General features: G+C 47.1%; 1 pseudogene; it reads left to right on the forward strand.

Annotated features, from left to right (window-relative positions):
• Positions 1 to 949: 949 nt before the first annotated feature.
• LOC122426830 lies at positions 950 to 2,126 on the forward strand (annotated as a pseudogene).
• Positions 2,127 to 15,563: the final 13,437 nt, after the last annotated feature.

Raw genomic sequence — 15,563 nt, forward strand, 5'->3', positions numbered from 1 at the left:
TCCTAAACAAAATCAGTCCTGAATATTCATTGGAAGGGCTGATGCTGAAGCTGAAACTCCAATACTTTGGTCACCTGATGCGAAGAACTGACTCACTAGAAGAGTTTCTGATGCTGGGAAAGATTGAAGGCAGGAGGAGAAGGGAACGACAGAGGATGAGATGGTTGGATGGCATCACCGACTCAATGGACATGGGTTTGGGTGGACTCCGGGAGTTGGTGATGGACAGGGAGGCCTGGCATACTGTGGTTCATGCGGTCGCAAAGAGTCGGACACAACTGAGCAACTGAACTGAACTGAACTGAATGTATAACAAAGGAGGCAAGGGTATACAATGGAGAAAAGAAAATCTCTTCAGTAAATAGTGCTGGAAAAACTGAACAGTTACATGTTAAAGAATTAAATTGGAATATTTTCTCACATTATATGCAAAAATTAACTCAAAATGGATTAAAAACCTAAATGTAAGACTGGACGTCATAAAACTCCTCAAAGAAAACATAGGAAGAACACTCTTTGACCTAAATCATGGCAATATTATCTCCAATCTGTTTCCTAAAGCAAAGGAAATAAAAGCAGAAATAAACAAATGGAACCCAGTTAGACATAAAAGCTTTTGCACAGCCAAGGAAACTATCAACAAAACAAAAAGGCAACCAGCTGAATTAGAAAAAATATTTGCTAATGATATTATCAACAAGGAGTTAATATTCAAAATATATAAATAGCTCATACAACTCAACATAAAAAAATTAAAAATGGGCAGAAGACCTAAATAGACATTTTTTCAGGGAAGACCTACAGATGGCCAACGGGCATGTGAAAAAGATGCTAAACATCATTAATAATTGGAGAAATGCAAATTAAAACCACAATGAAATATCACTTCACACCTGTCAGAATGACTACCATCAAAAAGACCACAAGTAGCTCTTTCCCATCTTGAAAGATGGCAGGTGAAAAAGCTGAGAAGCCAGATACAAAGGAGGAAAAACTTGAAGCCAAGAAGGCTGATTCTGGTGGTGGAGTTAGAAAGGTTAAGAAGGGCAACCCTACTGCCGCTGAAATCCTGTCCTGGTCAGAGGAATTGGCAGATACTCCCAATCAGCTATGTATTCCAGAAAAGCCTTGTACAAGAGGAAGTATTCAGCAGCTAAATCCAAGCTGCAAAGAAAAAGCTGACAGTCTTGCTACTGTCACAAAACTAGTTGGTGGTGACAAGAATGTGTGCGCACGCTAAGTCGATTCAGGCCTGTCTGACTCTTTGCAACCCTATGGACTGGGGCCCACCAGGCTCCTCTGTCCATGGGATTCTCCAGGCAAGAATACTGGAGTGGGTTGCCATCCCCTTCTCTAGGGGATCTTCCTGCCCCAGAGACTGAACCTGGGTCTCCTGCATTGCAGCAGATTCTTTACCATCTGAGCCACCAGGGAAGCCCAAGAATGGTGTTTCCCAAGTGATTAAACTTCGCAAAATGCCTAGGTATTACCCTACTGAAGAAGGGCCTTGAAAGCTGTTGAGTCTCAGCAAAAACCCTTCAGTAACATGTGAGAAAACTGCACGCTATCATCACTCCTGGGCCCATTCTGAGCATCCTCACTGAGCACCACAAAGGCAAGAGTGTTGTTTCCCTGAAACAGGTGAGCAGTGGCTTGCTGTTTGTGATTGGGTCTTTCGCCTCAATCAAGTTCCTGGGTATAGAACAAAATTTGTCATTGTCATTTGTCATTGTCACCTCCACCAAAATGGATACTAGTGGTGTGAAGGCCCCTGATGCTTACTTCAAGAAGAAGGGGACTTCCCTGGCTATCCGGTGGTTAGGACTCCACATGTCCATGGCAGGGGGCACTGGTTTGATCCTTGGTCAGGAAAGTAAGATTCTGCAAGCCCAGTGGCATGGCCAAAAAAAAAAAATCTACGTAAGCCAGGCACCAGGAAGGTGAGATCTTCAACAGGGAGAGAGAGAGAAGTACAAAATTACAGAGCAGTGCCAGGGTGATCAGAAAGCTGTGTACTCACAGATTCTGCAAAGAATCAGCTTTGATTCAGGGATCAGCTCCAGGGATAATTCCGCTCTGTGTTTGCTCTCACAAATAGAATTCATCCTTGCAAAATAGTGTTCTAAACTTCTTAAGAACAACCTAATTAAATAACTGGTCCATTAAAAAAAAGACTATAAGTAACAAATGTTGGTGAGGATGTAGAAAGAAAGGAACCCTCAGGGAATTCCCTTGGCGGTCCAGTGGTTAGGACTCCATGCTCTCACTGCCAAGAGTCCAGTTTTTATCCCTGATCAGGGAACTAGGATCCCACAAACCACACAGTGTGGCAAAAAAATAAATAAATAAAAGAAAATAAAAAAGAGAATCCTCATACACTGTGAGTGGAAATGTAAATTGGTGCTGCCACTGAGGAAAACGGTGTGGAGGTGTCTCAAAAATCTAAAAACAAAAACAAAAAACAAAACAAAAAATCTAAAAACAGAACTGCCATTAGTTCAGTTCAGTCCCTCAGTCATGTCCAACTATTTGCAACCCCATGGACTGCAGCACGCCAGGCTTTCCTGTCCATCACCAACTCCCAGAGCTTACTCAAACTCATGTCCATTGAGTTGGTGATGCCATCCAACTATCTCATCCTCTGTCATTCCCTTCTCCCACCTTCAGTCTTCCCAGCATCAGGGTCTTTTCCATTGAGTCAGTTCTTCACATCAGGTGGCCGAAGTATTGGAATTTCAGCTTCAGCATCAGTCCTTCCAATGAATACTCAAAACTGATTTCTTCTAAGATGGACTGGTTGGATCTCCCTGCTGTCCAAGGAACTCTCAAGAGTTTTCTCCAACACCACAGTTCAGAAGCATCAATTCTTCAGTGCTCAGCTTTCTTTATAGTCCAACTCTCACATCCATACATGACTACTGGAAAAGCCGAAGCTTTGACTAGACGGACATTTGTTGGCAAAGTAATGTGTCTGCTTTTTAATATGCTGTCTAGGTTAGTCATAACTTTTCTCCCAAGGAGCAACCATCTTTTAATTTCATGGCTGCAGTCACCATCTGCAGTGATTTTGGAGTCCAAAAAAATAAAGTCTCTCACTGTTTCCATTTTTTCCCCCATCTATTTGCCATGAAGTGATGGGGCCAGATGCCATGATCTCAGCAGTCTGAATGTTGAGTGTTAAGCCAACTTTTTCACTCTCCTCTTTCACTTTCATTAAGAGGCTCTTTAGTTCTTCACTTTCTGCCATAAGGGTGGTATCATCTGCATATCTGAGGTTATTGATATTTCTCCCAGTAATCTTGATTCTAGATTGTGCTTCATTCAGTCCAGTGTTTCTCATGATGTACTCTGCATATAAGTTAAACAAGCAGGGTGACAATATATAGCCTTGACATACTCCTTTCCTGATTTGGAACCAATCTGTTGTTCCATGTCCAGTTCTAACTGTTGCTTCTTGACCTGCATACAGATTTCTCAGGAGGCAGGTCAGGTGGTCTGATATTCCCATCTCTTTCAGAATTTTCCACAGTTTGTTGTGATCCACACAGTCAAAGGCTTTGGCATAGTCAATAAAGCAGAAGTAGATGTTTTTCTGGAACTCTTTCACTTTTTTGGTGATCCAACGGATGTTGGCAATTTGATCTCTGGTTCCTCTGCCTTTTCTAAATCCAGCTTGAACATTTGGAAATTCATGGTTCACGTGCTGTTGAAGCCTGGCTTGGAGAATTTTGAGCATACTTTGCTAGCGTGTGAGATGAGTGCAGTTGTGCGGTAGTTTGAGCATTCTTTGACATTGCATGGCAGCTGCACAGCAATGGAGCAACTTTGAGGAGATATCCCACATCCAAGGGCAAAGAAGAAGCCCCAGCAAGACAGCAGGAGGGGCAAAATCACATTTAGAATCAAACCCCATACCCGCCGGAGACACTCAGAGGGCTCAAACAAACCTTGTGTGCACCAGGACCCACAGACCCCACAGAGACTGAGCCAGAACTGCGTTTGAGCGTCTCCTGTGGAGGTACGGGTCGGCAGTGGACTGCTGCAGGGGCACGGGCTCTGGGTACAGTAGACCTGGGTATGGCATATGCCCTCTTGGAAGAGGTCATCATTAACCCCACCACGGAGCCGCCAGAACTTACACAGGCCTGGGAAACAGACTCTTGGAGGGCACAAACAAAACCTTGTGTGCACCAGGACCCAGGAGAAAGGAGCAGGGACCCCACAAGAGACTGACCCAGACTTGCCCGTGAGTGTCCAGGAGTCTCCAGTGGAGACATGGGTAGGCAGTGGCCTGCTGAAAGGTTGAGGGCACTGTGTGCAACAGTGTGTGCATGGGACCTTTTGAAGGAGGTTGCCAGTGTCTTCATCACCTCCACCATAGCTTGGCCTCAGGTCAAATAACAGGGAGGGAACACAGCCCCGCCCATCAACAGAAAATTGGATTAAAGATTTACTGAGCATGGCCCTGCCCATCAGAACAAGACCCAGTTTCCCCCTCAGTCAGTCTCTCCTATCAGGACGCTTCCATAAGCGTTTTATCCTTCTCCATCAGAGGGCAGACAGAATGAAAACCACAATCACAATCACAGAAAACTAACCAATCTGATCACATGGACCGCAGCCTTGTCTCAATGAAACTCAATGAAACTATGAGCCATGCCGTGTAGAGCCACCCAAGATGGATGGGTCATGGTGGAGAGTTCTGACAAAACGTGGTGCACTGGAGAAGGAAATGGCAAACCACTTCAATATTCTTGCCTTGAGAACCCCATGAACAGTATGAAAAGGCAAAAAGATAGGACACTGAAAGATGAACTCCCCAGGTCAGTAGGTGCCCCATAAGCTACTGGAGAAGAGTGGAGAAATAACATCAGAAAGAGTGAAGAGACAGAGCCAAAGCAAAAACAACACCCAGTTGTAGATGTGACTGGTGATAGAAGTAACGTTCGATGCTGTAAAGAGCAATATTGCATAGGAACCTGGAATATTAGATCCATGAATCAAGGTAAATTGAAAGTGGTCAAAGAGGAGATTGCAAAAAAAAAAAAAGAGGAGATTGCAAGAGTGAGCATTGACATTTAGAAATCAGCGAACTAAAACGGACTGGAATAGGTGAATTTAACTCAGATGACAATTATATCTACTACTGTGGGCAAGAATCCCTTAGAAGAAATGGAGTAGCCATCATACTCAACAAAAGAGTCTGAAATGCAGTTCTTGAGTGCAATCTCAAAAACGACAGAATGATCTCTGTTTCCAAGGCAAACCATTCAATATCACAGAAATCCCAGTCTATGCCCCAACCAGTAATGCTGAAGAAGCTGAAGTTGAGTGGTTCTATAAAGACCTACAAGACCTTCTAGAACTAACACCTAAAAAAGATGTCCTTTTTATTATAGGGGGCTGAAATGCAAAAATAGAAAGTCAAGAGATACCTGGAGTAACAGGGAAATTTGGCCTCGGAGTAAAAAATGAAGCAAGGCAAAGGCTAACAGAGTTTTGCCAAGAGAACTCACTGGTCATAGCAAACACCCTCTTCCAACAACACAAGTGAAGACTCTACACGTGGACATCACCAGATGGTCAATACCAAAATCAGATTGATTATATTCTTTGCAGCCAAAGATGGAGAAGCTCCATAGAGTCAGCAAAAACAAGAGTGGGAGCTGACTGTGGCTCAGATCATGAACTCTATTGCCAAATTCAGACTTAAATTGAAGAAAGTAAGGAAAACCACTAGGCCATTCAGATATGACCTAAATCAAATCCCTTATGATTATGCAGTGGAAGTGACAAATGGATTCAAGGGATTAGATCTGATAGACAGAGTGCCTGAAGAACTATGGGCAGAGGCTCATGACATTGTACAGGAGGCAGTGATCAAGATCATCCCCAAGAAAAAGAAATGCAAAAAAGCAAAATGGATGTCTGAGGAGGTTTTACAAATAGCTGTGAAGAGAAGCGAAAGGCAAAGGAGAAAAGGAAAGATATGTCCATCTGAATGCAGAATAGCAAGGAGAGATAAGAAAGCCTTCCTCAGTGATCAGTGCAAAGAAATAGTGGAAAACAATAGAATGGGAAAGACTAGAGATCTCTTCAAGGAAATTAGAGATACCAAGGACAGAAATGGTATGGGCCTAACAGAAGCAGAAGATATTAAGAAGAGGTGGCAAGAATACACAGAAGAACTATACAAAAAAGATCTTCATGACCCAGATAATCACGATGGTGTGATCACTCACCTAGAGCCAGACATCCTGGAATGTGAAGTCAAGTGGGCCTTAGGAAGCATCACTACGAACAAAGCTAGTGGAGGTGATGGAATTCCAGTTGAGCTATTTTAAATCCTAAAAGATGATGCTATGAAAGTGCTGCACTCAATATGCCAGCAAATTTGGAAAACTCAGCAGTGGTCCCAGGACTGGAAAAGGTCAGTTTTCATTCCAATCCCAAAGAACTACCATATGATGCAACAATTCCACTCCTGGTTATATATCCAAAACACACACACCCACCCACATACACACACACAAAAAAAACTGAAAACACTAATTCAAAAAGATACATGCACCCCTATGTTCATAGCAGCATCATTTATGATTGCCAAGATATGGAAGTAATCTAAGTGTTTATCACCAGGTGAACAGATGAAGATGTGGTGTATATATACAATGGAGCTTCCTCACTGGCTCAGATGGTAAAGAATCTGCCTGCAATGTGGGAGACCCAGGTTTGACCCCTGGGTTGGAAAGATACCCTGGAGAAGGGCATGGCTACCCACTCCAGTATTCTTGCCTGGAGAATTCCATGGACAAAGGAGCTTGGTTGGCTACAGTCCATGGGATTGCAAAGAGTCAGACATGACTGAGTGACTAACACACACATGCACACACACACGCACACACACACACACATATACAATGGGATACTACTCGTCCATAAAAAAGAATTAAATTCTGTCATTTGCAACAACATGGATGGACTTGGAGGGTATTATGCTAAGTGAAATAATTAAACAGATAGACATATGGTGGTGGTGGTGATTTAGTCACTAAGTCGTGTCCGACTCTTGCAAACACGTGGACTGTAGCCCACGCTTCTCTGTCCACGGGATTTCCCAGGCAAGAACACTGCAGTCAGTTGCCATTTCCTTCTCCTGGGGATCTTCCCCACTCAGGAATCGTGTTCACGTTTCGTTCCCTGCATTGCAGGTGGATTTTTCACCACTGAGCTACCAGGGAAGCCCGAAGACATGATATATATGATATTATGTGTGGAATCTAAAAATTAAAACAGACTAGTGACTACAACCTGGAGGAGGGCACGGCAACCTCCTCCAGTATTTTTACCTGGAGAATCCCCATGGACAGAGGAGCCTGGTGGCTACAGCCCATGGGGTTGCAAACAGTGGGACACGACTGAGCAACTAAGCATGGCACATAGAACAATGACTATAACAAAATGGAGACAGACTCACAGATGTAGAGAACAGAATAATACCAGTGGGAAGAAGGAATGGGGGCAAGGCAAGAGAGGGGCAGGGGGTTCAGAGCTACAAACTGCTATGTATGAAATAAATGCACCACAAGGATATATTGTACCACACAGGGAATATAGCCAATATATTAGAATAACTATAAAAGAAGTACAAGCTTTAAAACTGTGAATCGATAGGTTGTACACTAGTAACTTACATGATATACATCATGTATATCTGTATATACATGTATATATATGTGTATACATGTATATCATGTATATACATCAACTATATCTCAATTCTAAAAAGATTTAAAAAAAGAACAAACCATTTTCTACTCCAAAAAAAAGCTGTGAACTGATTAGAATCCCATCCTAGGTGAACAGTGACCTCCTGGCCACCACTCTGAGCAAAGTCCCAACCCAAAAGGTCCATCTTAACTCACCAGACTGGGCTTAGGAGAATGGGTCAGGGAGGGGCCAAGAGTTGTGGGGGGATGACTGGCAGAGGGATGAGACGGGAAGAGAGGCTCCGGGGGGAAGAAGCAGGGAGGGGAGTGTTGGCATGGCAGCAGTCTCCACCCGCAGAAGGCAAGCCTGACCCTCAATTTCCGGTCAGTGAAACATGCCACTGATACCCTCTTCACAGGACTGTGAAAAGTAATTAAACATGAGGCTCGGCACAAGAGTGATTGGAAGTGAACTTGCTTCTTGGAAGCTCAGAGTAGTACATTTCCCATTATTACTGGTGCTGAGTTTTCGATGTGCCAAGAGCTCCAGCAAGCCAACTAGACCTGGGAGGAGGATGGTTAGAGATGCCCTAGTAGGGCCCTCCAGCCCACTGTTTCAAGGGAGCCAGGTACAAATCCAAGCTTTGTAGGCAGCAGACCCGAGTCTAAAATCTGTTGTTGTTGTTCAGTCACTCAGTTGTGTCCGACTCTTGGCGACCCCATGGACTGCAGCATGCCAGGCTTCCTTGTCCATCACCAACTCCTGGAGCTTGCAAACTCATGTCCATTGAGTTGGTGATGCCATTCAACTGTCTCATCCTCTGTCGTCCCCTTCTTCTCCTGCCTTCAATCTTGCCCAACATCAGGGTCTTTGCCACTGGGTCAGCTCTTCACTTCAGGTGGCCAAAGTACTGGAGCTTCAGTTTCAGCATCTGTCTTTCCAATGAATATTCAGGGTTGATTTCCTTTAGGACTGACTGGTTTGATCTCCTTGCTGCCCAAGGTAATCTCAAGAGACTTCTCCTAATGACTGAATTATTTTTTTTTCATTGTCATTGTTATCATTATACCTGACATCCTGGAATGTGAAGTCAAGTGGGCCTTAGGAAGCATCACTACAAACAAAGATAGTAGAGGTGATGGAATTCCAGTTGAGCTATTTCAAATCCTAAAAGATGATGCTATGAAAGTGCTGCACTCAACATGCCAGCAAATTTGGAAAACTCAGCAGTAGCCACAGGAGTGGAAAAGGTCAGTTTTCATTCCAATCACAAAGAAAGACATTGCCAAAGAATGCTCAAACTACTGCACAGCTGCACTCATCTCACACCTTAGTAAATTAATGCTCAAAATTCTCCAAGCCAGGCTTCAACAGTATGTGAACCGAGAACGTCCAGATGTACAAGCTGGATTTAGAAAAGGCAGAGGAACCAGAGATCAAATTGCCAACATCTGTTGGGTCATTGATAAAGCAAGAGAGTTCCAGAAAAACATCTACTTCTGCTTTATTGAATACACCAAAGCCTTTGACTGTGTGGATCACAACAAACTGTGAAAAATTCTTCAAGAGATGGGAATACTAGACCACCTGACCTGCCTCCTGAGAAATCTGTATGCAGGTCAGGAAGCAACAGTTAGAACTGGACATGGAACAACAGATTGGTTCCAAATCGGGAAAGGAGTACGTCAAGACTGTGTATTGTCACTCTGCTTATTTAACTTACATGCAGAGTACATCATGAGAAATGCTGGACTGGATTAAGCTGGAATCAAGATTGCCAGGAGAAATATCAATAACCTCAGATATGCAGATGACACTACCCTTATGGGAGAAAGCAAAGAAGAACTGAAGAGCCTCTTGATGAAAGTGAAAGAGGAGAGTGAAAAAGTTGACTTAGAACTCAACATTCAGAAAACTAAGATCATGGCATATGGCCCCATCACTTCATGACAAATAGATGGGGAAACAATGACAGATTTTATTTTTTGGGCCTCCAAAATCACTGCCGATGGTGACTGCAGCCATGAAATTAAAAGTAGCTTACTCCTTGGAAGAAAAGTTATGACCAACCTAGACAGCATATTAAAAAGCAGACACATTACTCTGCCAACAAAGGTCCGTCTAGTCAAAGCTATGGTTTTTCCAGTAGTCATGTATGGATGTGAGAGTTGGACTATAAAGAAAGCTGAGCGCCAAAGAATTGATGCTTTTGAACTGTGGTGTTGGAGAAAACTCTTGACAGTCCCTTGGACTGCAAGGAGATCCAACCAGTCCATCCTAAAGGAAATCAGTTCTGAATATTCATTGGAAGGCTGATGCTGAAGCTGAAACTCCAATACTTTGGCCACCTGATGTGAAGAACTGACTTACTGGAAAAGATCCTGATGCTGGGAAAGACTGAAGGCAGGAGGAGAAAGGGACGACAGAGGATGACATGGTTGGATGGCATCACCAACTCAATGGACATGTGTTGAGTAAATTCCGGGAGTTGGTGATAGACAGGGAGACCTGGCGTGCTGCAGTCCATGGGGTCTCAAAGAGTCAGGCACAAGTGAGCGACTGAACTAACTGAGGGGTTAAATGAGAAAACGCCCAGCACCTTCCCCAGTGTACCAGAGTCGCTTAATAAGTGTTATTCCCTTTCTTTCCTCCTTCCTCCTAGTCCTCCGGGACCACTATCTGGGTCTGCACACTACAAAGGGTGCAGAAGACACGGCACTCTTCCGTCGGACTCTGGCGCGATACCGAGCACTGCCTCCAGAGGGTGCCATCACACCGACACCCCCTCCAGGGCCCCTCGCCCCAGGGGTTGTTGTTCCTATCGTGGCCGCGCGGGGTCGCCTGGGCCTGGAGTTTTCAGGGACCGAGGGCGCGCGGGCGGCGGGGAGGTTGGAGCCCGCGATGATGAATCAAGGAGGTTCTTCGGGTACACAGTGATAATAATAAACCATAATAATAGTAACAGCACCGGATCCAGCAGTAACCAGCTGTTACCGATTTAAAAGGCGCATTCGCGTGCTGAGAGGAGGTTGGGACTCAAGGGAAGGAGCCAGGCTGAGTGTAATCCAGACCGCTCACTCTCGCGTTCCGGTTCTCTGTAGTCTTGAGCCTCTCTGAGCCTGCTTCATCAGCATTAAAATGGGAACCAAATAATACAGTTCTTGAGAGGAATAAATGCGCTCCTTAGAGCTCAACGGAGAGCGACTTGGGTAAGTGCATTTACCGTATTGATAGTTCTCCCCTCTGCCCTGTGAGGGAGCTATTATTCACTTCCCTTTACTGCTAAGGATACTCAGGAGGCCTTCCCCAGGATCCCTGGGCTGGGTCTCTCTCCTAGGAGCGCCCAGAGGCTGGTCGAGGAGCTCACCCCCTAAACCCACCGCTCAGCAGCTGTCTCCTCTCTCTGGAGGTGCGCGTTCCCCTTCAGAACCTCCGGTTCCTCTGGATACTGCCTTTCCATCCCTAGGTACAGTACAGGCTTCCCTGATACCTCAGGGGGTAAAGAATCCATCTGCAATGCAAGAGACACGGGTTCGATCCCTGGGTCATGAAGATCAGATCCCCTGGAGGAGGGCATGGCAACCCACTCCAGTATCCTTGCCTGAAAAGCCCCATGAACAGAGTGGCCTGGTGGGCTGCAATCCAAAGGGTTACAGAAGGTCTGGAGTGACTGACAGGCTCAGGCCAGCTGACTTCCTCTGGCTAGTCTATACCACATCCCACACCCCCTAAACCGAAGCCATGCCTTCTGCTTGCCTCCCTACTTCCAAAATCTCACCCAGTCACTTCCTCCAGAAAAACCTTTTCTGGGCTCTCTTCCCAGATCCACACGGCCTTTGCACATGCTGTTTCCTCTAGTTGGGTTTTTTTTTTTTTTGGTGGGTTTTTGTTGTTGTTGTTGTCAGTACCACAGGGCATGTGAGATCTTAGTTTCCAGATCAGGGGTTGAACCCATGCCCCCTGCAGTGGTAGCACAGATTCTTAACCACTGGACTGCCAGGGAAGTCCTGTTCCCTCTAATTAGAACAGCTTTTCCCTCAGCTGTAAAACCCTGTTAGGGCACAGCTTAAATATCACCTCTTCCAGGAAGTCCACCTTCCCTATGCGCCCGCAGCCCCCTGTGCTTCTAAACAGGTGGCAGCACAGGGGATTGCTTTTTCAGTGCTTCATCCACCACTTTTACGTAGTGATGTCTCTGAAAGCAGAAACCGCACCTCTTGAAGGCTGCATAGCATCCCTGGGTGGGGCCCAGCAACTGGGACAAAGTGAACGTTCCATGAACGCAAGGCCGTTGAACGAGTGATCAGACACAACTGGGTCCACTCACTGAGTGGAAGCACAGCCTCAACTCAGAGGCACATGCCTAATCTCAGAATCAGAGGCAACAGTCACATACGGAGTCACACGCGTGCACAGAGTCACAGTCATATGCAAGAGGCACGTGCACAAAGCCACATTCATCTGTGCTAATTTCTGCTTCTCAGCGTCTGGGGTACCTCTGTGTCCTAGGCATGCATGCTCTCTCTTCTATTGTGACTTAGGGTCCTTGAGAACCACAGTTGTGTCTCCTTTCCCAGTCTGGGAACCCCTAGAGCGGGTGAATTGTCCCCATCAGACTGGGACTCCCAGGGGAAGTGTATGTCTCCCCAAGTAGTTTGGGGGGGCTGGGCCAGGGAGTGTCTTCCCTAGCCGCTGGAGTGCTCTTGGCTGAGGCTGTTTCCCACATCAGACTTGGAACCCTTGGGGCAGGGCTGTATCTCCCCCATTAGCTAGTCTTGGCCTCAGGACAGACTGGGTCTGATTAAACAGGAGCAGAGCTGAGCTGGATCTTCCCCCTCAGACTGGTGGCTCCCATGACCATGGCTGTGTCCCCTTGACCCCTCTCCACCCCAGTCACCTGCCCACCAGCTGGGCCCTCCTCTCATCGTGGTAGTGATCAGGGGCTTTGGAAGCAGCAGCAAAACTAACAGCAAACCTGGGAGTAGCTGGTCCTGTAGGATCCCCCAAGAGGTGATGGATCAGAGAGGCTTCAGCAGGGGGAGACGTGGCTCAGCTCTGTGCATTCGGCAGATCCTTCATGTGTCTTCCCTTCACATGAAGGGAAGCCTGTCCTGAGTCCCTGGGTGTGGCCCTGAAGCCTCCACCTCTATTGTTTAATTCGCTCACCAATCCCATCCTGGGAGGTAGGTGTGACCACCGCCCCATTTCTAGACGGGGAAACTGAGGCTCAGAGGAGAGCAGTGGCCTGCCTTAAGTCACAGAGCTGGGAAGGAGCAGAGCCGGGCTTCGCATGGCACAGGCTGTCTCCTTCCAGCCCAGGTTTGAGGCACACTGGGAAGGTCGGGTCAACAGGGTGCAGTGACTGTGTGTGTGTTTCTGGCTTGGGCCTGTGCAGCTGGCTAAGAGACAGGACTTCCAGGGGATGGGAGTGCCTGGTAGGGAGATGGGGAACAGTGAGAAGAAGCAGGTTCTGCAGGCAGCCAGCCAGGACAGGCGGAGGTGGGCTGGGCCTGGAACCCAGTCTTCCTATTCCCAGCACCAACGTCCCCTCCCCAGTCGGCTCCTGGCCCTGGAGTCCTGGTTGCAAGTCCCATTCATCATCTGACCCCTCGCTAGGCCTCGCTTTTTGCATCAGAGAAACTAGGGCAGAGACCTGGGGCCGGGGCGGGGGGGGGGGGTAAGTGGGGTACAGCGCCAGGGATCCCTGCTCCTTTAAGCCTTTCTCCACGGAGAGGGTGCGGCCGGCTGCAGGTGAGTGGAGTTGCCACATCAGCAGGGCGAACCCCGCCCCATCCCCTCCCCCAGCTCTGGAGGGAGGCCCCTGAGGCCCCAGAGGATGGTGGGAAGTGGGTGGAGAGAGAGTTTACCCGGCTGGCTGGAGGGGGTGGTGGTGGCTGCCCCGGTGGGTGGGGGAGACTGTGTGAGTGTACCTGACCGTACTATACCTGACTGAACATCTGCGAATGATCCAGAGTCCTACAGGAGTGTGTATACAAGTGTGTGGCTTTGACGGTGAGAATGACTCAAGTGTGCAAGCTGGTGTGCAAGAATGTGTGTTACTGAGGGTGTCTTGGAGTGCCCTTGTCCACGGATACCTCTGAGTGTGCCAGAGTATCCTTGGGTCTGAGTGCGTTCCTTTTGGTGTCTCTGTGAATGTACTTGAGTGTACAAGCGTGTGCCTTTGTGTTTGCCTTTGTCTGTGCAGATGATGTCGACAGGAGCGTGTATGAAGGTGTGGATATACTTGAAGGTAAAAACACGCATGGATGAGTTTGTGAATGTCTCTGAGTGTGTCCTTGTGTCTGGGAGTGACTCCATGAATGTCCTGAGTGTATGCGAGTGTGTGAATGTGTGTGTGTGTTTCCAGCATGCGTTGGTGTGACCACGTGGACAAGGGCGTGTGTAACTGTGTTGCTAACAGAGTCTTCTCAGATCAGGTCTGAACCTTTGTGAGTCCACATCGAGCCACCTCTACCCACTGACCCCTGACCCTTCAAGAAGCCCAGCCTCCGTGTCCCCCTCCCTTCCTGGTGACTCACCTCCCTGCCAACCCTGCCCCTCCCCCACCAGCCTCTTGTCTTGAAGGGCAGTCCCCTCTGTTCAGCTTGCCTTCTTCCCACCCAAAGGGAGTCTCTGTCACTTCCTCCAGGTAGCCTTCTGTGATCAGAGAAGGAGCCCTAACATTAGCTCAGCAGTTGTACCTCCACCTGACAAATGAGGACATGGGCTCAAAGTAGCGCAGTGACCAGAGCAGGTCCCATGGTAGGCACGTGCATTTGATCCCATGACTTCTACAGCTCAGGGTAAGACCCCTGGCCTCTTCCAGCCCCATCAGGGGGTCCCAGTCCAGGGCTCAGGGAAGGAGGAAGGGCTTGGCTGTTCCTGTGTCGTCATTTCATTCACTCCAGTCTTGCTCAGAGGTGAAACAGTTTGCCCAAGGTCACAGTGGGGAGTAGCTGAGTCAGGATTTGAACCCAGGTCTCTTGAGCACCAGAGCTCATGCTTTTAGGGGCTGGGTTGCGGGGTGGGGGGTCAGTCTGGGGCTGAATGGTCACTGATCCCAGAGAGAAAGGCATAAAGGTGATGAGACATGAGTGGAAATGAAGAATGGTGGCTCAAGGCAGTTCCCATGGGGCACCATACCCAGAACGGAGGTGATACAGACTCACGTGTGCCCCAGGGCCTGGCAGGACTTGCTGTTCTAACTGAAGTCCAGCTTCCTTTCTTGGGGCCCCCTCCCCTGGACTGAGGCACTGGATTGAGGGAAAATGTTACTAAGGAGGCCACATGGAGCAACCTCTGTGCTGGGCTGGTCACAAGTTTTTTGTTTAATTTTTATTCTCTCTCTCTATTTTTTAATTTATTTATTTTTATTGAAGGATAATTGCTTTACATATTCTATATTAATGTATAGTTGATTAACAGTTTTGTGTTAGTTTTGGGTGTACAGAAAAATGATTCAGTTATACATGTACATGTATCTATTTTTTTTTTTTTCAAATTCTTTTCCCTTTTAGGTTATTACAGAATACTGAGCAGAGTTCCCTGTGCTATGTGGTCACAAGTTTTGAAATTCCACCATTCATCTGACCTATATCCCCTGGAGGCCTCCTTTTTTAGATCAGAACCCTGGACTCTGGGGGAAGTGTCTAGAGCCGCCTCCCAGCCTAAGGGAGTCTGATTGGAGTGAGGATCTCATATCATGGAAGTCCTGAATGTCCTCCTGGTACAGGGATGGGAAAAATGAAACAGGACCAGGGGCCAGAAGAGCATGGACGGTGGACCCCCAGGGAGAGGCTGGAGCAAGCTCTTCACTGCAATCTCATTTTACTCTCCCAACAGCGCCCAGGGCA

This window comes from Cervus canadensis, chromosome 24 (genome assembly GCF_019320065.1).
Source record: "Cervus canadensis isolate Bull #8, Minnesota chromosome 24, ASM1932006v1, whole genome shotgun sequence".
In the NCBI taxonomy this organism is placed as follows: Eukaryota; Metazoa; Chordata; class Mammalia; order Artiodactyla; family Cervidae; genus Cervus; species Cervus canadensis.